This window comes from Procambarus clarkii, chromosome 74 (assembly GCF_040958095.1).
Source record: "Procambarus clarkii isolate CNS0578487 chromosome 74, FALCON_Pclarkii_2.0, whole genome shotgun sequence".
In the NCBI taxonomy this organism is placed as follows: Eukaryota; Metazoa; Arthropoda; class Malacostraca; order Decapoda; family Cambaridae; genus Procambarus; species Procambarus clarkii.
Genome location: NC_091223.1, coordinates 11,782,317 through 11,809,335, shown reverse-complemented (window position 1 = coordinate 11,809,335; position 27,019 = coordinate 11,782,317). Strand labels below are relative to the sequence as shown.

At 41.1% G+C, this 27,019-nt stretch overlaps 2 protein-coding genes across 4 annotated transcripts in view; one reads left to right on the top strand and one right to left on the bottom strand.

The window, feature by feature from the left end:
• LOC123767310 (uncharacterized) overlaps positions 1 to 27,019 on the top strand; it is a 270,450-nt gene that overhangs the window by 151,572 nt on the left and 91,859 nt on the right. The window lies entirely within an intron of this gene.
• Positions 1 to 27,019, bottom strand: part of LOC123767309 (glutamate-gated chloride channel) — a 148,761-nt gene that overhangs the window by 49,874 nt on the left and 71,868 nt on the right. The gene's annotated exons all lie outside the window — the stretch shown is intronic.

The following is a 27,019-nucleotide window of genomic DNA, read 5'->3' as shown; positions in this document are numbered from 1 at the left end:
CTCGAATGAAAACAGCCAAAAGTGTACGCAGTGTTGTATCCTGAGCCTGTCTACCATCGTGAAGCATCTGAGGGCGAGTACTACACACAACAGCTGTCTAAAGCCTTCACATCTGATTGCCAACACGACCTGCAAGTTAATACCAACTGAGTGCCAACACCAACAGCCGAGAAAAACAATGAAGTAATCCCAGGGTCGAGACCTCTGCCTGCTCTCACCGTGACAACCAGCAAATAGGATCAATATATGCAGAGCTTCTCTCATTCCTTCTCTCTCACCCAGCCTCTCTCTTACCCATTCTCTCTCAATCCCTCATAACCTCTTCCCCTACCTTCCATCTCTCCTTCCCACCACCACCTCTCCCATAACTCAGTGTCTCCCTTCATCGCTGTTATCGTTATAGATTCAGCTACTCGGAACAAGTTCCAAGTAGCACGGGCTATGGTGAGCCCGTAGTGGACTTACCTGGCACAGGAGCGGGGCTGAGAATCCCTTCATCGCCGTAGCTTCTCACATATACCCAAGTACCTGCCTTCACTCCACCCCTAGTTCCATTCTGTAAAATTCTTGCCAATAACCAGGAGTTTATCTCCCTTCAACACAGCCGCTCCACATCCTTATACCACCTGCCACTCAGGTACCTGTCCACCTGTCACTCAGGTGGACCTCACACCTGTAACAAGCACTTGCCTGAGTCGCCCTGTGGTGGGTCTAGGTACCTGTACCCCCGGGGACCGTCCTCACACACAGGTCCCCATGGTTGATGGTATCATCAGCCTAACGTGGGCACTGATTTATTCCTTCATATCAACAAGCCCTCTTGGTAATGTCGTCTTCACACCTTATCACTTTGGCTTTAAAGGACTTATTAACCTGAGAAACTGACATATCAAATCAAAATATCAACACGTTTAAAATTTTAGGAAATGTTTCTTGTCGTATATTTAGCAGACCGATTAATATTAGAGTTTATTGTCAAGACTTTGACCAAATACTCGTTTATTAAGGAAACTCCATTTTATTTAATAAAATATAATGTACACATGACTCACATCTGCATGACAATATTCTCTGATATTGTATTGCAGCCAACCCGGTCAATGAATTGAATTAATTGGAAAAAGTCTTTAGCCAATAATATCTGATACTAATAGTATACTGATACCTGATCAACCTGGCTGTGACTCGTACGTCAGGCTGCGAGCAGCCGCGTCCAACAGCCTGGTTGATCAGTCCAGCAACCAGGAGGCCTGGTCGACGACCGGGCCGCGGGGACGCTAAGCCCCGGAAGCACCTCAAGGTAAGGTACTATCTCTGTCACTGTTGATCCCATACGAGTGTTACGAATACTGATGACCAAGTTTGCACTGCGATTATATCATGTCTAGCAGTGGACACAAGGAGAAATGTTTGTTACTTTAATACTAATTCTTGTTTAGAGGGACCAAAATGCTAGTGGACTTAAATTCAAATATTTTTTAACGAAACTGATTAGAAGTTTTGATGGACATAATTCTATCTGGGTGGCCCTGTAAAGTACCCTAAACAAATTGTCGAATTATCTAACTTTCAAAATTGTAGAGCCTGTGAAACAGACCCATTCTCGCTATGCCTAGTAATTGGAATAGAAGAAGTGATGTAGAAAATAAATGGATACTCATTACAATAGTAAACTATTCAACCGAGCATTGTAAGAAAGCTATCTGCTCGGTCTTGCATGTACAAATTGGTGAATACCAAAAGGTGATCTCTCTCTCTCTCTCACACACACACACACACACACACACACACACACACACACACACACACACACACACACACACACACACACACACACACACACGTAACCACATCAACAGTCATATAAAAGGCTGTAAAAAAGAAGTCTTTAAGAAACCGATTTTGTACAAATAGAAAGCGGGAAGCGTTTCCTTCAGGAGAGTGGCAGCTGAAATTGAGATAGAATTTTTGAAAGGATTCTGAGTATTTACTTGATGCAGTAGGCAGTAAACGGCTGGAAGTACACAGTGTGTCGGGAAGTGGCAGGGTGAGTGTAGACTACACAGTATGGAGTAGGGCAATCGGTAGGCAAGATGTTCTCAGGAAGGTTGGATGTGCATAGGAAACCGGTCATTACGGTTTTTTGTTAACCCACTAAAGCAATGTAAAAGAGAGAGAAAGAGAGAGAAGAGAGACAGACAGTGATATATGATGCTTCCCACATGAAAGTGTAGAGTATGTGATCGTATCGTTGGTCTGTGTACACCATAATCTCACTATTAGCATCCCTTCGCGAGTGGGATGGACGCTTTTGATCCGCGTAATAAACATGTCAACATTTGATCCATGCAATCAAGTCTGTCAACAGGTTCATCCAAAAAAAACCTCCCTCCATGATGCGGATACCTCATCGACTGCCCTCTCCCTGCTATGGATAGTTCTTTCCTCAACGACTGCATTTTCCAGATTTTATTTTTGGTTTAGTGTTGAGTTTAGGGCCAATCAACCCCAGATGCCTTACTGACCAGCGAGTAATTTGACTTTGTCCGAGCAAGGTCCAGGACTAAGGTAAACTGTGTGTGTATATTCAACGAGAAATGGGGAGTACATCGCGGAGTGTATATTCCTATTGACCAGTATTTAATGGACTTTGTATTCATAATATTAATACTAAAATTATATTTAACGAATATTATAGTAATTACAGAAATGAGAAACTCCACAGTAGTCGTGATGAGGATTTTCTCACTGATATATCACGTTACTGTGATTTCTCTGTGTAATTACAGCAATGTTTACATTATTTAATGACCTAAATTATACACTTACATTTACTATTGCAATTGCAGCTTCTATATTATGAGTAAAACACAGGGCTATATATACCCCCTGTATATAGAGGTATACTCCGCCTCTCGGTGTATATACACCGAGAGAATATTTTAACTCTGGACTGTGGCCGGAGCTTAAGTATATTTCCTGGTTGGTCTGTCAGCACTTGCGGAAGCCTTAATAACCTTGCGGAGGTTGATAGGCAGCCAACCAGCGGAGGTTGATAGGCAGCCAACCAGCGGAGGTTGATAGGCAGCCAACCAGCGGAGGTTGATAGGCAGCCAACCAGCGGAGGTTGATAGGCAGCCAACCAGCGGAGGTTGATAGGCAGCCAACCAGCGGAGGTTGATAGGCAGCCAACCAGCGGAGGTTGATAGGCAGCCAACCAGCGGAGGTTGATAGGCAGCCAACCAGCGGAGGTTGATAGGCAGCCAACCAGCGGAGGTTGATAGGCAGCCAACCAGCGGAGGTTGATAGGCAGCCAACCAGCGGAGGTTGATAGGCAGCCAACCAGCGGAGGTTGATAGGCAGCCAACCAGCGGAGGTTGATAGGCAGCCAACCAGCGGAGGTTGATAGGCAGCCAACCAGCGGAGGTTGATAGGCAGCCAACCAGCGGAGGTTGATAGGCAGCCAACCAGCGGAGGTTGATAGGCATTAGGCTCAACAGCCAACTAGTGCATGAAACTCTTGGCTCGTCTGCTGCTGTTATTGCTGGTACTATTTAACTTGCTATTGAAACAAATAATTAGCTCTCCCTACCGAACAATGGAAAACATCCTGAAACACAAGAGCAACTAAAGTAAAGATTCCCCCTAACCCAGTGGGATCTAAAGTGAGGGTCTCCAGACCCACTCAACGCTAGAAGGTAGTTTAATAGAGCATGAAATAGTCGGGACCATTCACGGAATACAATGCTCTCTGGAAGTAAACTGAAATTAAAGCTGAAGGAGGCGGCAGAGGTTCTGCTGCTACACAGGAGTAAACAAAACTGGTGACCAGGTACCCCAGTTGTCGGTGTGTAGACACTTAAGTGTTTGCTTCAGTCTTGGATTGTGTCATGGACTAAAATGTACTTGTGCTTCAGTCTTGGATTGAGTCATGGACTAAAATGTACTTGTTGGTTGGTCAGAAACATATCATGGTGATCTAACTAACCCTCTAGAAGTTAAGTAACTTAAGATCAAAACCAAAGTCTCCATCTGTGTCTTACTGGTCCGTGTCAGCTCACTGTTATCAGTAGCCAGCATGTACATGAATATATATTTCTATAGAAATGTATTGTCAGCCGTAAACCAATATCCTTTATGTTTGAATCATTCGTATTGTTCAGTGTCCAGCTGTAGGTGGAGCACCAGTACCGCTCCATACGCAGCTGTAGGTGGAGCACCAGTACCGCTCCATACCCAGCTGTAGGTGGAGCACCAGTACCGCTCCATACCCAGCTGGAGTCGGAGCACCAGTACCGCTCCATACCCAGCTGGAGTCGGAGCACCAGTACCGCTCCATACCCAGCTGGAGTCGGAGCACCAGTACCGCTCCATACCCAGCTGGAGTCGGAGCACCAGTACCGCTCTATACCCAGCTGGAGTCGGAGCACCAGTACCGCTCCATACCCAGCTGGAGTCGGAGCACCAGTACCGCTCCATACCCAGCTGGAGTCGGAGCACCAGTACCGCTCCATACCCAGCTGGAGTCGGAGCACCAGTACCGCTCCATACCCAGCTGGAGTCGGAGCACCAGTACCGCTCCATACCCAGCTGGAGTCGGAGCACCAGTACCGCTCCATACCCAGCTGGAGTCGGAGCACCAGTACCGCTCCATACCCAGCTGGAGTCGGAGCACCAGTACCGCTCCATACCCAGCTGGAGTCGGAGCACCAGTACCGCTCCATACCCAGCTGGAGTCGGAGCACCAGTACCGCTCCATACCCAGCTGGAGTCGGAGCACCAGTACCGCTCCATACCCAGCTGGAGTCGGAGCACCAGTACCGCTCCATACCCAGCTGGAGTCGGAGCACCAGTACCGCTCCATACCCAGCTGGAGTCGGAGCACCAGTACCGCTCCATACCCAGCTGGAGTCGGAGCACCAGTACCGCTCCATACCCAGCTGGAGTCGGAGCACCAGTACCGCTCCATACCCAGCTGGAGTCGGAGCACCAGTAACGCTCCATACCCAGCTGGAGTCGGAGCACCAGTAACGCTCAGCACCTCTCAAGGCTCCAGCACCACAATGAACCATTCAAGTGTGCTCCCAGCAGCCTGAGGACTTCCTGTAATTACCGCTGAGTTCCTAGACACTCACAATAGCTGCTTTTGAGGACCCGGAACACCGGGTGAGGACCCAGCACACCGGGTGAGGACCCAGCACACCGGGTGAGGACCCGGCACACCGGGTGAGGATCCCAGAACACCGGGTGAGGACCCAAAACAAATTCAGGGATAAAGAACCGAGATTCGCTATTATCTTGAAGGTTTATGAGGATGTTTGGGTGGAGTTAAATCTTTTCCCTTTTTTATCAGCACTCCTTATCACTCTCCCTGCTCGCTCAGCGTCTTGTGTATTTTGTTATTGTTCAGAATGGAACCGTGTACTTCTAGGAGAGTTATGGCGTCACTGTAAATTCTTCATCCCTTGTCTGTGTCCCTTGACGGCGTGTTTAGCAGACACCGAAGGGAGGCTGTGAGCTTTTAATGCTGTGAAGCTTGTCTTGGATGTTACCCATTAAGCTAACGAGTTTAATGGTGGAGTGAGCGAGTGTTTGCGAGGAGGGCCGGCTGATTCGCTGTATCTGTCTTTCTGTTTATCCAATTGTCCATGCTTATGTCAGTTTCTTCTCTCCTCTCTCTCTCTCTCTCTCTCTCTCTCTCTCTCTCTCTCTCTCTCTCTCTCTCTCTCTCTCTCTCTCTCTCTCTCTCTCTCTCTCTCTCTCTCTTTCTCTTTTTACATGGATTCGTGTGTGCCTGAATGTGGGTGCGCTAGAGGTTGCGTCCTTTCATAAATGATTCATCTCTTATGTGTCTCTTTATAACGGTATACAAAGAAAATGTATTGTTTGCGAGAGTGGAATCTGGTAACCGGTAGACTAGGAGGAGCGGTATGCTGTTTTTTTTATATATTTGGAGGTCGTGCATGTGTATCCTTGGTAAGTAGTGGTGCTTAGTTGTGTATACGTCTGTGTTTCCCTGTGTGTGTTAATGTCATGTGTGGGTTTGTGTTGTGTTTGGCTGCATATTCAGTGTGTTGATGTGTGCGTTTATTATGTTATGTGTGTTATATAACTTGTCTATTTTGTCTATTGTACTACTAGTCTATTTTCCAGATAGAAGTTTGATTGTACTGTCAGCATTAACCCGAAGTAAAATTAAACCTTGCCTGGCAAACCTGGTAAATGTATTGAAAACAATGAAACAATGAAAGACATAGACAAATAGACAGATAGAGAAAGCGGGGATTAGACTGGGTGAGTTTTAAAAACTATTGACCTCGTATTTGCATCTAATAAATTATATATACTAAATATCCAGAGCACAAATTTTACCTTTTGAATCCTATTCTAAAACTCTTCTCTGCAGGTTATAACAATTTTCAATTTATATATATAACAATCTGATGTATCATTTATTCATTCAACTTCCGGGTTGTAACAAATAATGAACATCGAGTCAGACTCATTCCATTCCCGTTCAGTTCGTTATGTCATGTAGAATCATTTACATTTTTCATTTAATGATTTTTTTCACGGACTGATGCCAGTGAAAATGTTTTCAGACCGAAATAACCAGATATATGATAATGTTGGTAGTGTTGTCGATCATATTATTGTGTTTTTATGGGTAGTGAGCGATATTATAATAGTGAAGTTCATCATAACATTGTCTTGTTCTTATGAGAGCCCAGGAATATTATATTTTAGTAAGGGTGTACATATATCTATAAAAGAAAATGACTGTCACTCCATGGATTTTGTCCAACCACTTGGGCTGGACGGTAGAGCGCCGGTCTCGCTTCATGCAGGTCGGCGTTCAATCCCCGACCATCCAAGTGATTGGGTACCATTCCTTCTCCCCGTCCCAGTCCAAATCCTTATCCTAGCCCCTTCCCAGTGCTATATAGTTGTAATGGCTTGGCTCTTTTCCCCTTGATAATTCCCTTCCCTCCATGGATTGATGCCAGACATTTAGGGCTACTCTCACTCAACTTTGCAGGAAAAATGGCTTGGGGTACAAAATGGACATAGATTGGTCGTCGTCTATGTTAAATACTATAAGAAATGTTAACATTTTTGACCCCAATGCGATTTACGTTGAGTCAAGTGTGAAATATTTGGTGTGTTTTCCCTTTCAGGGCTTTGTAATAATATATTTTATTTGCCATAGAGTTATTTCAGTGCTTTTTAATAATAAATTTTCTGTGATAAGAGAGGGGGCGGGGGGGGGGGGGGAGGGAGGAAGAGGAGGAGGAGAGGATGAAAGGGTGGGAGAACGAGGCAATGGACGAAGTGGGATACTAAAGGGAGAGGAACGAGGGGGAAGGAAGAGATAGGGTTATGAGGGGGTAAAAGCTGGGGAAGGGAAAGAGAAAGGGAAAGGAAGACTTGAGCAGTGACTAAATCCTCAGAACTAGTCATTCTGTGATTATGAAGGTCCGAACCATTATTCAGTGTAGTTCCAATCTAAAGTGTAAGACATGTAAGCCTTGCAATTCTCCTTAAGTAAGAAGACTTGAAGTTTGCAGGAACAGCCAGAAAGACACACAAATTGATCAATTTTGCTACATACACTTTGGATAGAGCGTTGATCCCTTGAGATTGTGTGTTGCAGAGTTCCACCAGTCTCTCAAGTCAGGACGTGCAAAGGTTGATGATATCAAATTATCCAACACGCACTCAGTGTCACAAGTTATAATTGTGTTGTATTGGAAGTGAGTTGCAGCTCACTTTGGGTAGCAGATTATCTCGTATGGGTAATGACTTTATTAAGTTTTTTGTTACAGTTGTTTGTTTAAAGCAAAAGTCAGAAGCATGTATTAGAAGAATGACATTGGCAACAGGTGGCAAATTATACAACGTACAGATTGCCATCATAAACCGGAACAGAGCCTTTCGATCTCAGTAATTTGAGACTCTGCCTTGAGCAAGCTGCCCCGACATGTTGCCAACACTTGAAGAAACACGAAATATTACAATAAAAGATACACACATAAGTAATAAGGTTATAACCTAAGTTGAATAGACAACGCTATGAGAAATGTCTGTTGGGACGGGACCTCAATGTAATGAAGGAAAAAATAAGAACATGATAACGACATACAAAATTTTATTGAAAATTGACCAAGAATAAAGCAATGTTCAAAATGAAGAAGGTTCTTGAAGGTTCAAGAAGGTTTGGATGCTTGTCCCTGCACCCACACAAAGGTGAACACACTCAAGCACACACACACACACACACACACGCAAAAACCCGCTTTCAATTAAGCACGCAACGGACTATGTCACACTAGTTTTATGAGCATAATAATTAAACTTTCCAGTGTGGGAGAACTTGGGGAGAAGTACGTGAGAGGAGAGTGTGAGAGACCTGATGCTCTAGGAAGGGTCATTGTTGGAAGGAAATTGAGATGATAGAGTTGGGAAAATGTCTAGTTGGTGGCAGCGGCGGTGAGAAATAAGGAAGAGTGTGGGAAAGACAGAAAATGAGGAAAAGAGAGGCAGCATTTGAGATAGAGAGAGAACACAGTGAGGCAGTTATATGAGAGAACACGTCTTTCCTGACCCAACAAAATGGACAATTAAAAAGGAAATTGGTTTATGATGATTTGTAGTGAGACGTGACTTTAGTAAAGAGTAGAGGACTCCGTCCCACCACCTGTGAGCCCAGACCTCACACCTGATATCTCTTTCCACAGCGCGCGCACGCGAGAGACAGAGACATACTGACAGATATAAATTAATAGGTAATAATTTTTAAAAATATTCTCTGCGCTTTTTTTATTGCGACGTCTGACGTGCACTTCAGCTTTTCCTCTTTCAGAAGGTTAGATGGTGGCGACTCTCCTCCCCAAAGGTCCGTCATGCAACAAATAGGTTCACGTTTCACCTCCCTTTATGGGATCATTTTTCAGAGGCAGTCTGACGCCCCACTTCACGCTGGGTCGTTCCAGAGACATTCATTCACCTTCTCGCACGGCAACATGTCTAATCCATAACCATTAACTTCCCATAAAGTAAAAAAAAATCACCAAAAAAGTCTATTAGAATAAAGATAATTCTCAAATCAACATGTTTTAGAAAAAGTATCTTAAATTTATGAATTTTCGAAGCTTTTGATAGTCAAATTGCTGCCTAAATGTGTACTATAATTTTGCGTATTTCCAGTAATAAGAGCGTCGAGAACAATTCATATAATTGTTACTATTTAAACGAAATGTACAATGGTAAGATATTGTAAGTGTTTCCTAGAGATGATTATCTACAGCTCCTATGTAATAATAATTAATAAGTCATTGTATCGGGGGACAGTCAGTCAGTTTATACATACAGTGTATGTTAGGCATATTTTCAGGTCCCCCCCCCCAAAAAAAAATTACTGACCGTCCACAGGATGTAACCCCTTTAACAAGCAGACTTACTCCTGGGTATCTGTTTACCGCCAGGTGAGCAGTGCATTAGGTACTAAGAAACGCGCCCAACCACTTCTGTCATGCTCTACATTCGAACCTGGAGTTCTCGATTGTGAGTCAAGAAAGAACCAGACTGTACTATCGAACCTTCAAATCCTATATTTGTGGACTACCAGGGATTCTATAAATTGGGGCTATTACTACTTCACTACCGGGACTCTATGTATTCTAATTCTAATATGATATAATTATGAGTTAGGGATGTGTTATATTCCCAGCAGTTCTTTTTTGTCCCAGCGGTTCTTGTTCCTCTGGTTATTTTCCAGCTGATCTTGTTCCATCTGTTCTCTTCCCAAGCTGTTCTGGTCTTAGATGGTCTTGTTCCCACTGTTCTTGTTCCAGCAGTTGTGGTTCCAGCCGTTCTTATTCCAGCAGTTATTGTCCCACCTGTTCTAGCTCCATCTGTTTTGTCCCAGCTGTTTAATCTCTTGTTATTGTCGCAGTCATCTTTACCAATCATAAACGCTCAATGCAAAATTATATTTGATTCTAATATAGTTTTCAATTATTGTATTTGTTATTGTTAAAATTTAATTCTTCATTCATATTGTTTACTGTGTAAACATTATGATTATTATTTTCACTTTGCGCTGTCTGTTACTTCATTATTCCCGTCTTTATTTCTTTTATTTTCTAAGCACTTCATGACCATTCCGTACTATGACGTCATTCCTGTCCAGTCATTTTTATTCTTTACCATTGTTACCTTGAACTATGCCTCTTCTTGCTCTGGTCTTCAGAACTTACGCACTACAAACATCTCCTGACAATCTCGCAGGAAACCTTGAAGTCTCGGGAAACTGAAGTTTCGAGGTCCCACCAGACATGGGAGCTCTGGAGCTCAACTTGGGTTTAGGAGATTAGCATCTGAGTGTCGGCTCTGATCCGTACAAAGTGGACTGGATATCGGTTGACCTCTTGAGAGCTCCGTTAACTTCTTGCGATCTCTTGTGTTTTTTGGGGACGTCTGTTAATCTCTATGTACAATTTTTATCCCCTTTTGTTTACTTTTTCCTGATTTCGTGACGTCCACTGACGTCCCTCAGTCACTTCAATGACCAAGTGTGCCCTAAAAATATTAAAAATTATATAATTTTTATAAGTTTTAAACAATTTAACAGTTGTTCTCTCCCAACGAGCACATACTCCTGTTAATTGGCGATGAAAAACATTATAGTTTGACTGAATATTCACTTCTGGCTAATTATGAGTGATTGGATTAATTTCGAGGTGTCAATATACTTTAACACAGAAGCACCATTACCTGACCTGAGTTCAATATATCTCTGCAATGTGTATCTGTTTCTTTTTTTCAAAATAAATAGAATAATACACTCAAAATTCAGGAGAGTATAGGAAGAAAAGAGATAGGCTGTGTAGGGAGAGGGAGATTAAGGAGAAACAGGGATTGGAAAAGAAGTAGAGGTGGGAAAGATACTTAAAAGAAGGTAGAATAATTGCGTAAAACGGAATGCAAGCGAAGTGTCATCAGCACGAAGTACTTCCAAATAGTCAGGAACTCTGACAGTTCTGCACATGTCACTCTGTTGATTAGTTGAAAGTTTTTACAATGTCAGTTCCAGACATAAGAACCATCATTTCAATGAGGGGCCACACAGGGTGAAACATATACGGAGAGCGGCGATCCTGGATAATGTACCCAGTAAAAGAAATATTTATAATAATGTGTATATATATAATATATATAATATAATATATATATATATATATATATATATATATATATATATATATATATATATATATATATATATAATATTTGTCTATTCTTCGATAGAAACAATTAACTATAAAGAGTATTTTATGTTAACTGGTAAGCTCGAATATAAATTTACAAACCCATTAACATTCCCATTTTTCCCAGTATTTCTCCAGCATTGTTAACATCATGAGAATACAGTATTAAGAAATCGCTCAATATTGTTAGAGGCAGCTAATCCCCCACGCCTCCAGGGAATATTGCACAAATGAGTCCTGAACAAAGACTTAATTCGGAATAAAGCAAAGCAACTGAATTTCAGATACGCTCAAGTGATCACCGAATCTACATTGTAATTAGTTTTTAACTCATTTTTTCATGCTGTACTCATTAGGCACTATAAAGCAGAAGACAACAGAAATCGAACTGTGTGTCAGAAGTGAGTAATTAGTAGTGCACATCTGGGCCCCATTCTGGTATTGCGAAATGCTTGGATGTCTGGAAACTGGAACACGTCTGCAAACGGGATTTCAAAATAAAGAAGCAAAAAGGAAATAGAAATGAGTAATTGGAGCGTTGATGAGAGCCATTATCAAGACTGATGGTATTTTATTATGCATGATTGGAGAAGTTAAATAACATCTGTTTGTAAATAGTTCTTGAAAACTATTATACTGTCACCTGAAGTAGCAATGAGGTGAAGAGTAAAGTCTCTCAACACAGAACTGTAGATCGTATCAATTATATGAAAATTGTGTTCTAATTTATAAGGAGTTAGCAACTTTGAAAAGAGGAAGCCTATCAAGATAAATAGTAATAAGGCTGAAAGTTTGGAACAAAACAGTGAACGGAGTAAAGATTTCCGCATTATCCCCTAGTAAATGAGAGCAATATTAAGACATAATTAACAATGCAAGAAGAATGCTCTTTCTAATGGCTGTACCCAGCTGACCGTTTCGTCTTACCAGACACACAACATTCACTTCTCTCACGAGGACAGATCTTTAATGAATTAAATGACTATCATTTATTTTTTGAAGTATGATCATAGACAGTTTTGATCAGATTGTCCTTCAGTGTTATTGTTTTGTTCGAAGGTTATACGAACAAAATGTTAATGTTCGTATATTTGATAATGATAGCAAACGAATTTACTTAAATTAACATGTCTTTTTGCAATTAACATCAATAAGTTCAATAAGCAAGTATGAACACTAATTTGTTCATCATCGTGTTTCAAAGGAATCTCACTGCCTTCATCAGTAACGAGATTAATGTTGGATCTTTGATCCAGCCTAGCAACTTTCATGTCGGAGCACCTTGTTTCTAGTCTAGCCTAGCGATATTAATTAGCAGAAATTCTTATTTTTCATTATGTATGTATGATCTTGATAGATAGCATCAGTAAAAATAAAATATGAACAAAATGTCATATACTCCAAAACATTATGTATATTTGTTAAGCTTAACATTGAACATTATTTGACTAACTCAAACAGAAAACAAACCATCATTTGGTTTTACTGACCTGAATACATAAACCTTTTGCTTTACTTTCATTCACTGTTGTACAAGACGTTTGGCCGTGCTAAGCTTCTGCTCCAATCACAACTTTTCTCATATTTCTCCTCACTTGTCTCTCTTCTCATAATCTGTTTCATCCTGTTGCTTTTACACTTTCTAACTTTCTACTACGCTTTTATATTTCTCTACGTTTATTCTCTTATTACTCCTAATTCTCTATCTTATCTCCTTTCTCCACCCTCTTCTCTCCACTTCATCCTCCTCCTCGCCTTCCTTCTCCGGTCTACTGCCTCTCTGATGTTAGTAGTCTCTTGCAATGCCTCTTTGCAAAGCTTACTTGCACATTTTCCAATTGTGCATTAATTGTGCTTTGTCCAATTGTTCCGCTGTCCAACTGTTGATGACTGAGCGCCTTGTGCTGTGGCTTCAAACTACTGATTATATTCGAAGTTGGGCTAAGTGGGGAACTTTGATAATATTGGCCTTATACTTAACAGTAATGACACCAGAATCTCTCCGGAGTTGACGGCTCTGATGTACTGATAGTCTGAACATGTCGAGACTGGAGATGAGTCAATCGGTTTTCTACCATCTCTCTCTCTCTCTCTCCCTCTCCCCCTTTTTACACATAAGGGCAGTGAAGTACGCAACTAGAAGGTTTGGAGCTTTCCCAACCCATAGATCACGACCCGCTAAAAGATTTACAAAGACCCATTTATGTACAGGAGAAGAATAAGTGCCCAGTCAATCTTTCCAGGGTTGAGGCAGGGCGAGTGATTTGTGTACGTGTGTGTGTGTCTAAGTGTACCTAGATGTGTTTTTTGTGTATGTGTGAGATAAAATGTGTGTGTATCTTATCTATTAGGCCAACTACTGATAATTCCCAGGATATGGCCCACAATAGCTATCTACCTTCCCAGATATCTATTTACTGCTACTTAAACCGAGGCATCAGGTAAAAGGAAACGTTTCTCAAAAGCTTCCAACCATGGAACGCTTCACTACCTAAGGCTTCGGTTAAACCCTCGTGCTGGCTCCACATGCTTGCACGCGGCTTGGAAAGATGTCCATGGAGGCTGTGAAGTGGTTTATGTTAGTCTGTACATATCACTCCCTCTTTCTCAAACACAGTGAGATAATTAAGTCCTGTGCTCAGAGTAACAAACACGAGACATAAAACCCAGAAATGATTAAGTCTAGTCCATCAGAATATCATAAAATTGTATTGGATTTTGTTGACCCTTTCTTTCTCTCCCCCCCCCCATGAATGCCTTCGTACTGCACACACACATGTCGAAAAATCGTAATGAACTTTATCTCTCTCTTCCTTCTCTCTCTCTCTCCCCCCTCTCTTTCTCTCTCCCCCCCCCCTCTCTCTCTCTCTCTCTCTCTCTCTCTCTCTCTCTCTCTCTCCCTTGCGCTCTTTCACACACACATAATTTAATCCTCTTCCTGGAAGCCGAGTCTCCAAACACGGGGTGCAATTTCGTGTTGCTTGAGTTTCTCGTTAGAAACTGCGTCTCTCCTTTCCTCTCTCTCTCTCTCTCTCTCTCATACAAAAGAGAGAGAGAGAGAGAGAGAGGAAGGGTGAGTAGGAAGGGCATCTCTTTAAGTAAATGGCTGGAGATAGTTTTTCCCGACAAAGTCATGAAATACGGATGAAGGCGTTATCGACTGAATACCCACTTTGTACGCAAAAGGATACAAAAGTGGAAAACATCTGACTCTTGTTACCCGTCTGTGAACTTTCCATTTCCACCGCTTATCATAGCCTTATCAAGCCTTATCCTACTAGTTTTACCAATTACAGCTGGGTGAACATGGCCCAAAAGGGAGGGATCGGTGCACATGCACATTTTTTTTCACTTGTACAGTTTTATCTGCATATTACTAGTCTTAAATTTGCCTATATTCATATATGTTTACATTCTTTCGCTCCATCCTCATAATTCCGTATCCTAGTCTACATATTTCCACCTTACCCACACATTCCCATCTCCACATATTCCTATCTCCTTGCCCACATATTCCTTTCAAGCGCCACATATCGTTAGTGGCTTAGAGCTTTGTGTTGATAATTACGTAAATTATCCCTCTGTCAGGACATGCTCAACAATCGTCTTATAAAGACTGTTTCCCATGTATATATGTTGGAGCGTTTGTTCACATAGTAATATTATTTTAACTAAACATATTATATTAGTAATATTTTTCTTACGTTAGGGTTGCACGTCTGGTCAATCATTTCCGTTTTCACGTAAAATTGGGTTTACAAAAACTTAATATGAAATAACATAATAATTTAATTTATATAATTATTTAGAGGACCGAATATAAACACTGAAAAGGGAATTGAATCGAAATCCTGAATATGTCTATGAATATCTTGGCCGAGAACTGATTTCCATATAGAATATTCAGCTCCTGACTTGCGGGGAAAGAATTCAGATGTGGCGCCGTAAATCCCCTGTTCCCATCAATGGAATATTTTTTTTAGGGGATGACAAAAGTTCTGGTCTGCTCGTTCAGTTGCACGCTATTCAGAAGAAAACGCAGAAAAGCAATTTTTACTCTGCGTATTCCAGAGTGTGCTGGTGTGGCCTCCGTGCTGTTTGGAATTCAATTCTAAGCTATAAGGGGATCGAACTGTTTCCGTGTCAGATATTGCTTTTGTGTGGATGTGAATGTACATGTGGGTGTGTGTGTGTGTGTTCTTGTTTATCATTCCGTATCTATCAAACAGTGACCAAATTGTGAGTGCTACCTCTCTATGCACAGTTCCAGCTCAAGTTTTGTGCTTCGTAAGGTGTAGATTCTATGCCGCTGTTGCATATTTTAGATTTGGACTAACATATGTTGTGTAGAGTGCCTAGAAATAGTTTTTTTCACGTTATTAATTGCCGCTGTAATGTTAACTTCCCATATGCTGCCAAAGTTTTCACATTATATTTGTATTATGAGTGTAAGACATGGTTATTATTAACTAAGAGTTATATGCGTTATTCCTGAACAAACTAACAGAAACGCTGACAATCTTTGGATCACGAATGTACATTCTGTGGTGGGGGTTCACCATCAGTTATAACGTACACATGTTTGGAATGAACTCTAGCAACCATATATCTGGCTCGGAATTTTGTAAGTATTCAAAGAGTTTAAGATCTTCCTATAATTTTATGCAGTTTTTCTCGATTTATTCACTCCACATTATTTATCCACTATGATTTATCCACTCCACATTCTACATTATCTGCAATCAAGTGTTAGAATCAGTTGTGATAGTGTTAGACTCGAGTCTTGGGAGACACCACTGTTCTCATTCCTACTGATCGACACCTCTTCTATGAATGACTTTGATTTCTGTCCTTCAGTTATTGCCTTGCTCAGTACAGTATCTTCCCAGCTATCGTGGCTTATTTCTTCATCTTATTGTTTGGAGTCAGGTTTCTGAATTAAGATTCCTACTTGATATCTTCCTATCATTATATTATTATCCCTTGCATTGATAAGCCCTTACATTGTGATAGGCCCTTGCAAACTTCACTACAGTTTTATACTGAAAACTAAGTGTTAGTGGTCATTGGTTCCTACTGGAACTTCTTGTTTCATTTGCTCAAAGTCTGTGCTATCCAGAAACAGTGAGACCCAGCCTGGATGGTTGGTCCCTTTATCTTATTTACATGCTTTGTACTAAATGCAAAGTTCTAAATATTTTTTTTTATAATACCCAACAACCTTGCTCACCCTCTGTCAAGCGCACTGAAAGGGGGTCTTCATACCCAGTCCACTTTCTTTCCATGTGTTAAATATCTAAAGATTAGATATTTATCGCTGATGAAAATCTTGGTTAATGTTGAAGATAGGTCTTACATAGTCTTCATATTTCTGCCACAACCATTAGTTATACACTGCATGCTGTATAACTGCTACCATTACCTGCTTTTGCCCCAGCCCGTCCTCCTAAGGTTTCCCAACGTTAAGAAAACGGTCAAATTAAAGTGTCCCTCTCCTAACCTATCAGAGGACCCAAAACAGAAAACAGGACATTACGTCTCTTTCGCGAGCAGCTTCCAAGTACGAAAATTATTGGCCTTATGTAACTCATACGAACGAAAAGCGACGCTCTTTGTATGACAGTTTGCTTACCCAGTTATGGTACCTATCATTAAATTTATGCATCCCTTAGTGTCTATGACAGTGACTCCTCAGAGTGTTCCTACTTCAGCAGTAGCTCCATCTCCTCTGTTTTAGTTGTTTACGATCTGGCAACCTCTGGGAACACTGAACATTTAATCATATAATTTGTGTCTCCCACTCATACATGAAAGAAGTGTCTGTCACAGTGTCTTTCTTTTAAGTTCATTTACTATGAGTTACTGTCACTATTAAATAAGTTATTATTGATGTTGCCAGAATAAAATATTGGAAACTGGAAGGTTATTTATATATGCAATACAACTTCAGGGACATTAGTAGGAGCCTTGAAAATGAAACCATAGAAATTATCGTTGCATGATCATATTGTGTAGTTACAAGTATGTAGTTAGAAGTGTAGTTACAAGTGTAGTTACAAATACGTACAGTATACCGCCGCTTGAAGTTCTCCATTGTGACTACGAGTTCTCTATTGAGCTACTTGGCACCTAGTTGTGCTTGCGGTAGTTGCTCTGCTCTTTCGGTCCGCCTCTCAACTGTCAGTCAACTGGTGTACAGATTCCTGAGCCTACTGGGCTCTATCGTATCTACATTTGAAACTGTGTAGGGAGCCTGCCTACACCACATCACTGCCTAGTTTGTGTGTGTGTGTGTGTGCTTGCTTTCGAGTTTATGAATTAGTAATTACTTCAAAACCATTCACATAACAGCATTATAAATTTTCTTCAATTTACCAACGATACATAACAACTGACAGACCCGTTCTCCATTACCTCAGAACAATTATTCATAGATACAACACAGAAATAACAGAATTTGCACCAAATTTCTCTTGCCCTCACGAAACGGGTAAATTGAATTGTGTGTCAGAGCTGTTTTGGTGTTGATGGAAATGAGTGACACAGTACACAGTGACAGAATGGGAGGTGGAGGGTGAGGGGGGGGGGGGTGGCAGAGCTAGGAAGAGAACGAGACTGAAGCAGAAGTGGAGGAGAAAGGTCGTGGAACAAGGAATTATTGGTAATTGGAAAGTAATTTTATATGCAATACTCATTCAGAGTCATCAGCAGGAGCCTTGAATATGAAATCATATAAATTATCGTTGCATGATCATATTGTATAGTGAAAAGTATGCATAGTATGTGGTGGAGAGTTGTAGAAATGGTGGTGGTTGTAGTAGTGGGGGTGGTTGCTATGTAGATGGTAGCAGCAGTGATGGAGAGGGTAGTAATAATGATGGTGGTTTTAGAGGCAGGACTGGCTCTGTTGGGAAGAGTATTAGTGTTGGTAGGAGTTGTAGTCGGTGGTAGTATTGAGTGACTGTAGGGTGAAGGAGAGTGTTGGCGGTCTTAGATGCACAACTGGTTGTGGTGGGGGGGTTTAGATGCACAACTGTTTTTTTTTTTTTTAGATGCACAACTGGTTGTGGTTTTTTTTTTAGATGCACAACTGGTTGTGGTGTTTTTTTTTAGATGCACAACTGGTTGTGGTGGGGTTTTTTAGATGCACAGCTGGTTGTGATGGGGGGGGGGTTTAGATGCACAACTGGTTGTGGTGGGGGGTTTTAGATGCACCGCTGGTTGTGGTGTTTTTTTTTAGATGCACAACTGGTTGTGGTGGGGGGGTTTAGATGCACCGCTGGTTGTGGTGGGGGGGTTTTAGATGCACCGCTGGTTGTGGTGGGGGGTTTAGATGCACCGCTGGTTGTGGTGGGGGGTTTTAGATGCACCGCTGGTTGTGGTGGGGGGGTTTAGATGCACCGCTGGTTGTGGTGGGGGGGTTTTAGATGCACCGCTGGTTGTGGTGGGGGGGTTTTAGATGCACCGCTGGTTGTGGTGGGGGGTTTAGATGCACCGCTGGTTGTGGTGGGGGGGGTTTTAGATGCACCGCTGGTTGTGGTGGGGGGTTTTAGATGCACCGCTGGTTGTGGTGGGGGGTTTTAGATGCACCGCTGGTTGTGGTGGGGGGTTTTAGATGCACCGCTGGTTGTGGTGGGGGGTTTTAGATGCACCGCTGGTTGTGGTGGGGGGTTTTAGATGCACCGCTGGTTGTGGTGGGGGGTTTAGATGCACCGCTGGTTGTGGTGGGGGGGTTTTAGATGCACCGCTGGTTGTGGTGGGGGGGTTTTAGATGCACCGCTGGTTGTGGTGGGGGGGTTTAGATGCACCGCTGGTTGTGGTGGGGGGTTTAGATGCACCGCTGGTTGTGGTGGGGGGTTTAGATGCACCGCTGGTTTTGGTGGGGGTTTTTAGATGCACCGCTGGTTGTGGTGGGGGGGTTTAGATGCACCGCTGGTTGTGGTGGGGGGGTTTTAGATGCACCGCTGGTTGTGGTGGGGGGGTTTAGATGCACCGCTGGTTGTGGTGGGGGGGTTTAGATGCACCGCTAGTTGTGGTGGGGGGGTTTAGATGCACCGCTGGTTGTGGTGGGGGGTTTAGATGCACCGCTGGTTGTGGTGGGGGGGTTTAGATGCACCGCTGGTTGTGGTGGGGGAGTTTAGATGCACCGCTGGTTGTGGTGGGGGGGTTTAGATGCACCGCTGGTTGTGGTGGGGGGGTTTAGATGCACCGCTGGTTGTGGTGGGGGGGTTTAGATGCACCGCTAGTTGTGGTGGGGGGGTTTTAGATGCACCGCTGGTTGTGGTGGGGGGGTTTAGATGCACCGCTGGTTGTGGTGTCAGTTTTAGATGCACAGCTGGTTGTGGTGGGGGGTTTTAGATGCACCGCTGGTTGTGGTGGGGGGGTTTTAGATGCACCGCTGGTTGTGGTGGGGGGGTTTTAGATGCACAGCTGGTTGTGGTGGGGGGTTTTAGATGCACCGCTGGTTGTGGTGGGGGGGTTTAGATGCACCGCTGGTTGTGGTGGGGGGGTTTAGATGCACCGCTGGTTGTGGTGGGGGGGGTTTAGATGCACCGCTGGTTGTGGTGGGGGGGTTTAGATGCACCGCTGGTTGTGGTGGGGGGGTTTAGATGCACCGCTGGTTGTGGTGGGGGGGTTTAGATGCACCGCTGGTTGTGGTGTCAGTTTTAGATGCACAGCTGGTTGTGGTGCCACAGTAGTGATTGTGGTTTTAATAGTAGTGGTGGTCTTTGTAAAATTAAGGGTGATTATTGTAGAAGTGGTGGTTGTAGGCAGTGAAGGTGGTTGTAATGATGGCAGTAGAGGCAGCAATAATTATAGTAAGAGTAGCAGTACATAGGTGTTAATAGAGGAAACACTAGTTGTGATGGAAGAGAGTAGCAGTACACCGGATCAGTTCGGCCACAACTGCTGTAATATGTATAAAATACACAACCACCTAGAAGATGAACATTGCATATACTTCCGCAAGTCACTGGAGAAAACAGAATAAATACCCATCACTCTCATTTTCTCTCCTTTTCTCTTACTGTCATATTTTTAATCAAATTTATATTTCCTTATACAGGGTATCTGAATTTTTACTTTTAGAAAAGGAGATTGTCATTCATTCACTTCTTCCTTTACGTTCATACTTCTCTGCTAATCATCACTTAGGAGCTCCTGTTAGAAATTTTTACTCAAGCCTTCGTCTCTGTGGGCATTTTCACTCTCCCTACTCTCCGTCTGACAGCGGTTGACAGACCCTCTCCCCGAGGGCTTCTCTCACACTCACCATCTCATACCCTCACCCTCCTCTAACCATTTACTGTTTTTCACAGCTTTCTTTTGCTTCTTGTCCACTTTTATTTTTTCTCCATGTATATATTTATTCATTTGTATATTAGAGTACTGAATATGAACAAAAGGTTTAGATAAATTATTATAGTACGAATCTTGTCTATTTCGCTTAAGCTCTTTAAATCATCTTCAGAGGCAGAGGTAAAGTGAAAACAATATAAAAGGCTTGACAGCTGTCAAGCATATTATTTAGGCTATTAACCCTGCAGTATTATGATGTAATCCAGTGGAGGACACGGGTCAATTTTATTTTCTATACTTATTGGTCGGTTGTGTCAGCTGGGGCGTTGTGAGAGTGCAGTTTTAACTTGTCATGTAGACGTTAGGACGTACCCAAGTGTATGCTGGCTGTTCATAGCTGAATAAGAGTGTTTGATATGTAGTGCTTCGGCTAAGCCCAATCTCATAATGTAGTAATGACTTAATGACTTAGTTGTGTTAGTTTAGGTTAGGTTTAGATAGGTTAGGTAAGGTTAGTTAGGTTCTGTCATATATCTACGTTAGTTTTAACTCAAATTTAAACAAATTAAATTATACATAATGAAATGGACAGATTTATCATTTCAGAGAAAAAAGAGAAATATATAAATTCAGGAAAACTTGGCTTATTAGGCAAATCGGGCCTTGCATAGTAGGCCGAGTACGCTGTTCTGGCTACTAGGTACAACATATATATATATATATATATATATATATATATATATATATATATATATATATATATAATATAAGGAATACACAGTGTCAGTCGATCTTTCAGTGCCAATCACATGCACAATATGCAATATTATCTCTGAGCGGTTTTAAGCAAAAGTTCCTATCCCTTGCAACATGGATTTTAAATCCCCTTGTGTCGAGGAAATTTTTACTTAGTATATTTTCTGGAGATCATTAAGGAACTTCTTACACAGGACCTTCAAGGATGCTACGTTAAATTAGCATTGATGTGTTACGCCTTATTAATAGGCCAAATTGATCATTATTTTTTTAATAGCCCCAATTAGGTTATAAGTGGAAAATATTTAGGTAGTCAGCCAAGAGAAATGTGACGGGCTCTTGTGCTTGTGGCAAACTGTTATGTAAAACATTTTGGAGAACTAATGGCCAACATTACGAGTGGAGGGAGAGATTATCATAACTCTGCACTACAAAGTGTTATGGAAATATATATATGCGAATATTGTATATTATCAGTATGAAATATTTATTTGTTTGACCTATCATATGATCATGATCATCATATCATGATGCTACGCACGAGATCACCCATAACGATGAACCGCTCATTATATATATTTTTTGGAGTATGTTCATGTTTCATGAATCACTGATGTTTGTCAATTGTTGTCCTTTGATGTTTTATATTTTTTTTATAAATTTTCTAAATATTTTCAAAAGAATACTTAGGTATGCTTAAATATTATTATTATTATCTTATTTTTATTATTATAATTATTATCGTAATATTACTATTGTGATTATTTTCTTTATTATTTGAATACGTATTTACAGATATTTTTATTGCAAAATTTATTTTATTTATTTTACTTTCTCATTATTATACATTTATCTTATATCACTTATGAACTTTGACTATTACTTTTGAGAATTTAGATTTGATGTCATATTTTTCTGTGAAACTTAGCGATGGCTTCTGTATAAAAAAAGAACATGATTGAATACAATGAGATGAGACTCAGGATAAAGAATCATGAAGAAAAATGTGAGATAAAATGTTAGGATTAGAAAAACCTATTAATTTTCTACCTAAGAAAACTAAACCAAAGGAAAGCATAAAGGGCCATAACAACAGCCGGCACATACCAGACTAATTTAATTTCAAGGCAGAAGCACCCATTAAATTGTTACCGGACCTGGTACAGTTATGGCCTGGCCGTGCTGACCCAACTAGAGGAAAAATTCTATTTTTGCCATTAATTAGCATGAGTTAACATGGAAATTGTCGTGAATTAGTTCGTTTGTTAAAACACAAAACTGGTATTGAGTTACCAATAAGAGAACATAGACAGAATGACTACCAAAATGAAATAGACAGGCAAGTAGACAGATAACAACGAATGCTACAGCAATATTTCTGCATATTATCAAAGAACTAAGCCTTGTAATAACTGATAATATGAACCTCACGGTTCACTCTTTAGCTCTCAGTAATTAAGAATTTAACATCTGTATGTATATTCATATATACATGAGTGCACACATATAATTAAATATTAATTTTGAGGAGGTAAAATCTGGAAGTCTATAAAGTCAACGAAAGACAAAGAGGAATTCACAAAAATCTGAGGGTCATTGTGTTCTGGTGCATGACATATATTTATAATAATAATAATAATAATAATAATATGATGATGATGATGACAATGATGTGAAAGTTGTTAAACATATCCCAGAGTACTCTTGACTTTGATGATTACGGTGATAATTTCGATGGGAATAGCGATGATGATAGTGCTGATCCCCATTCATCCCTTACACCCTTGGAAAAAAAGATATTTTCATACATCCCAAGTTAATTGTAATGTAGCAAGAGCATTTGGCAATTTGAACCATTGAATTTAGTGGTTGTGGTCTTTGTGTTTAAAGCAGTCCTGTTATATATTAAGAGGGGAAACAGTTAAGAAGACATTGCACAAGTGTATAAATGACTATAATTAAAAATAGACATTTACACTGCCGTTACAAGTTAAACTTTATGAAAAACAAATAACATATTTCAACTAATTATGCATTTATGGCCCGCAAGAATTTACAATATACAGCAAATATTTTACGGTACTTCCCACATATTTTGGGAGAAAAAATGCTGTCTTTTGTATTAATTCGTGAGCTGTGAATATTAAATCCAGAACTCGTATTGACGGAAGCGTCTAAGGACAGCTGATCACGAGATCTTTGTTTATCTTTAAAAGAAATGTATAAAGGAAATTCAGATATGCCAAGTATTCACAGATATATTCATAACAAAACTTAAGGGATGGAGTAGAGAATAGGAGTATTAGATAAATACATTAATAAATATTATTCCATAATTCCATTTTATTGTTGTAGTGTAAATTATAAAAGAGAATGACAAATTATAGAAGTCAACATACAAACAAATCTGAGATGGATAAAGTGGCAAACAGGTGGACAATGTATCCTGAGGACAGGGAGCTATCATGAAGGCTCACTGGTCGTAAGCAACTCTTGCAAACTCATGTCTGCTGCCCGTAAGACTCAAATTTCCCTCCTTTATTACAGAGTCATTACAGGACGACCTTACGACCCGACATTACTGGTAATGATACACCAGAGATGATTTGTTAGAGTCAGACACGTTACCAACCTTCCTTACCTCTGCCCTCTTAACCTGCTGACCCCCGCCTCACCCCCTCCTCATCTCCCTTGCTCTCCTCCACCTCCTTCCCTCCCTCTCTCTTTCCCTCCCTCCCATCGCTTCTTTCCTTCTTCCCTTCCTCTCTTCCTCGTACCTGTCGACTTGGAGGCATATTTCACATGCCCTCTGGCAGGCATATCTTATATATATCTTGGCAAGTATATCATATATGTATCCTGACAGGCAGATCTTGTATGTATCCTGGCAGGCTTTGTCACCAAGCACTGCACCTCATCATGACCAACAGCAGAATATGTTTACTGCAGGATTTTCCTTTCTATTTTTCGAAGCTATCAAAACAACATAGAATTATTGAGGATATAAATCCCATGTTACATCTCTGAATATTGTCCGACTGACCATTATTGACCTTAGCTATATCGCGTCTTGTTAACGGGAAATATATACTCGGCTGTAGCAGTTATCAGTGCGGACTGTTTCAGTATTGTAAACCAGGACAGTCTTAAGGTATATTGACTGGAAATTAATTGGACTGCATTATATTTGTGTTAACATAATCTTTTTGTGGTAACTGTAATTGCCCCTGAATTACCTTATCTGTAATTATTATTATTTGAATTCTAGATAATCGTATAACTGACTGCGATTTATACTATTTATGATGGGAATTAATATTACCTTTGTAATACAGACATATTCAGTGAGCATGTTCAATGACCGTAAAGGATTAACTTTGACCAAAGCTTTAGGTTTACCGCAATCTGTCTAAACTCGCTAAAATCCACATGAAATTATCTCTGTTGCATTTTACAGACAACAAATGTTTAGTAATGCATTATGTTAATTGCTTTACTCTGAGCAGGTTTTCTTTATCAAGGGAGAGTTATAACGGAAGAAATGACACATATTAGCCAGAAGACCAGAAATGAACGAAGCTCATCCGGATTAGTGGGATGATTAATATGCATTTGTTGAGTTTTACGAAGGTTCATTAAAATAATTTGTCTTAAGGGAAGTAAGTTATTATTGAGCGATGTGATGGCGAAATATTAACTATAGATAGATGATGATCGAAAAAAACAGAACTTTTCATTTTTATTTCTACATCCACTATATAAAAATCCTTTTCAATAAGAGAACAGTGAAAAAAAAAACGCAAGCCTATGATCCAAGATTTCGAAGCCTAAACAATGACCCCCGTTTTTCACCATTACTTCTCGATACTGGTATCCCTCTCAATACACACTCATTCCTACTGAGACCTCTTCTTAATACACAATACTACTTTACGATGTCTTTCTTACATACAGTTGAACAGTTGCCCCTCTCACATACAGTTTTCCCAGTCATTTGCTCCTCTCACACAGTTGGTCCTCTCACTTGCACAGTTGCCCCTGTCACATACACAGTGGGCCTTCTCACTTACACAGCTGCTTCTTTCATTTACACAGTTGCCTCTCTAACATACACAGTTGCTACTGTCACACCGTGGCCCCACTCACACAATTACCCCCCCCCCCCCCTCTTACCTCCACTCTTGCCCCCCACTCTCGCCTCCACTGTTGCCGCTCTCACTATAATGGTGAAATTAAGAAAAATCGCTCCTAAACTGTCCAAGTTAGGTTAAGTACTGAGCTCCAGCACACCTATCAATTAGTTGGTTATCTGCTTCTTTACAAAATAGTGTTTGGATTGAGCAACAACAGGTGACTTCCAGTGTGCTGCTCTATGGCGTAATACATTTTCACCACACACCATGAACACAGTTTACTTTCAATGTAAATTAGGTAGTATTTATGAAAGTGTCCGCTCGAAACGCTATGCGAGTTAGTGGTTTTGCAGGAATGTAAGAACACTAATGTTATGTTACTCTCACTAACCCAATGTATTTATTGTATATAAATAAAAAAGTAAATAACAAAAATATATAAATAAATGCAAAGTGAAACAAAGTAATTACACAATAGCAAGTAATTAGCAGGAACGGCAGTTGTCTGGAAACAACATATGCCAAGTGGTTGCATAATTATTTTCTAAAGTCTTTTCCTTCCCAGAATATTATTAAAATTCAAATAGAACGTGTCCTGCGTGGAATTAAGGCCTGAAGCCTTCCTCAAATCCCCAAGCTAATCTAACTCACAAAACTAGTTAATGCTTCAGTGAAAAGCACATACTTCAAGGTTAGGCCTTATATAGGCAATCATTTAGATCTTACACTCTCTAATTCTGGTGATGCGCACAATTTAAAGATTCAGTAGCTGGGCCTGAAGTGTCAGGAGAAGCTGGCAGGGTATGTTAGTCATAGTTAACTTTCTTAAGACTGTGAACTCCTATCTTGCTCCTTTCACAGGACAAGCTATTTGTGAATCTCAGCCTTAAAACATCAATGACACCAACGTGTCTCATGATACTCATGGTCACCATGTTAAACTGTTTCTTCTTCTAGTTGGATCTCACTGTAAGATACGGCTGAAAACACTCGAGTATTTACTCTAACCAGGACCCCATCCAAGTAAGGGGGTCATGGTTAGAGTCCTGCCTGCCCCCTGGTTAGGTGCAGGCAGTGTGTTTTGGAAGGCAAGCAAATTGTGTGTGTTAGAAGACAGGAAGACTGTATTTTGAAAGGCAGGCAGAGAGTATGTTGGATGGCAGGGAATGTGAAGATAGGCAGTGCGTGTTGGAAGGCAGGGAGATTGTGTGTTGGTCACCATCGCTGCGTCTCAAGCAGGAGTCGCGTTGGCTCCTTTACAAGGATGCTTGTATGTAGTCGGTGGAAAACAGGAAGCACTAATTAGGTCTAGTTATTTCACAATAGGCTGGGTCACACGGGGAGGGGGTTAGGTCACACGGGATGGTGCTGGGTCACAGTGTGCGGCGGGTCACATGGGAATAATAGGCTACTCGATGTGAATTATGCATTAGGTGAGGCTGAATGTGTGTGCAAGTGAAGCAATGTAAGGACTGTAGGCGACTGCATTTTCTCTATCTGTTTCTCTCTTTCTCACTTATTCGCGTCCATTGTTTTCATTCATGTCTCCTACCTTTGTTG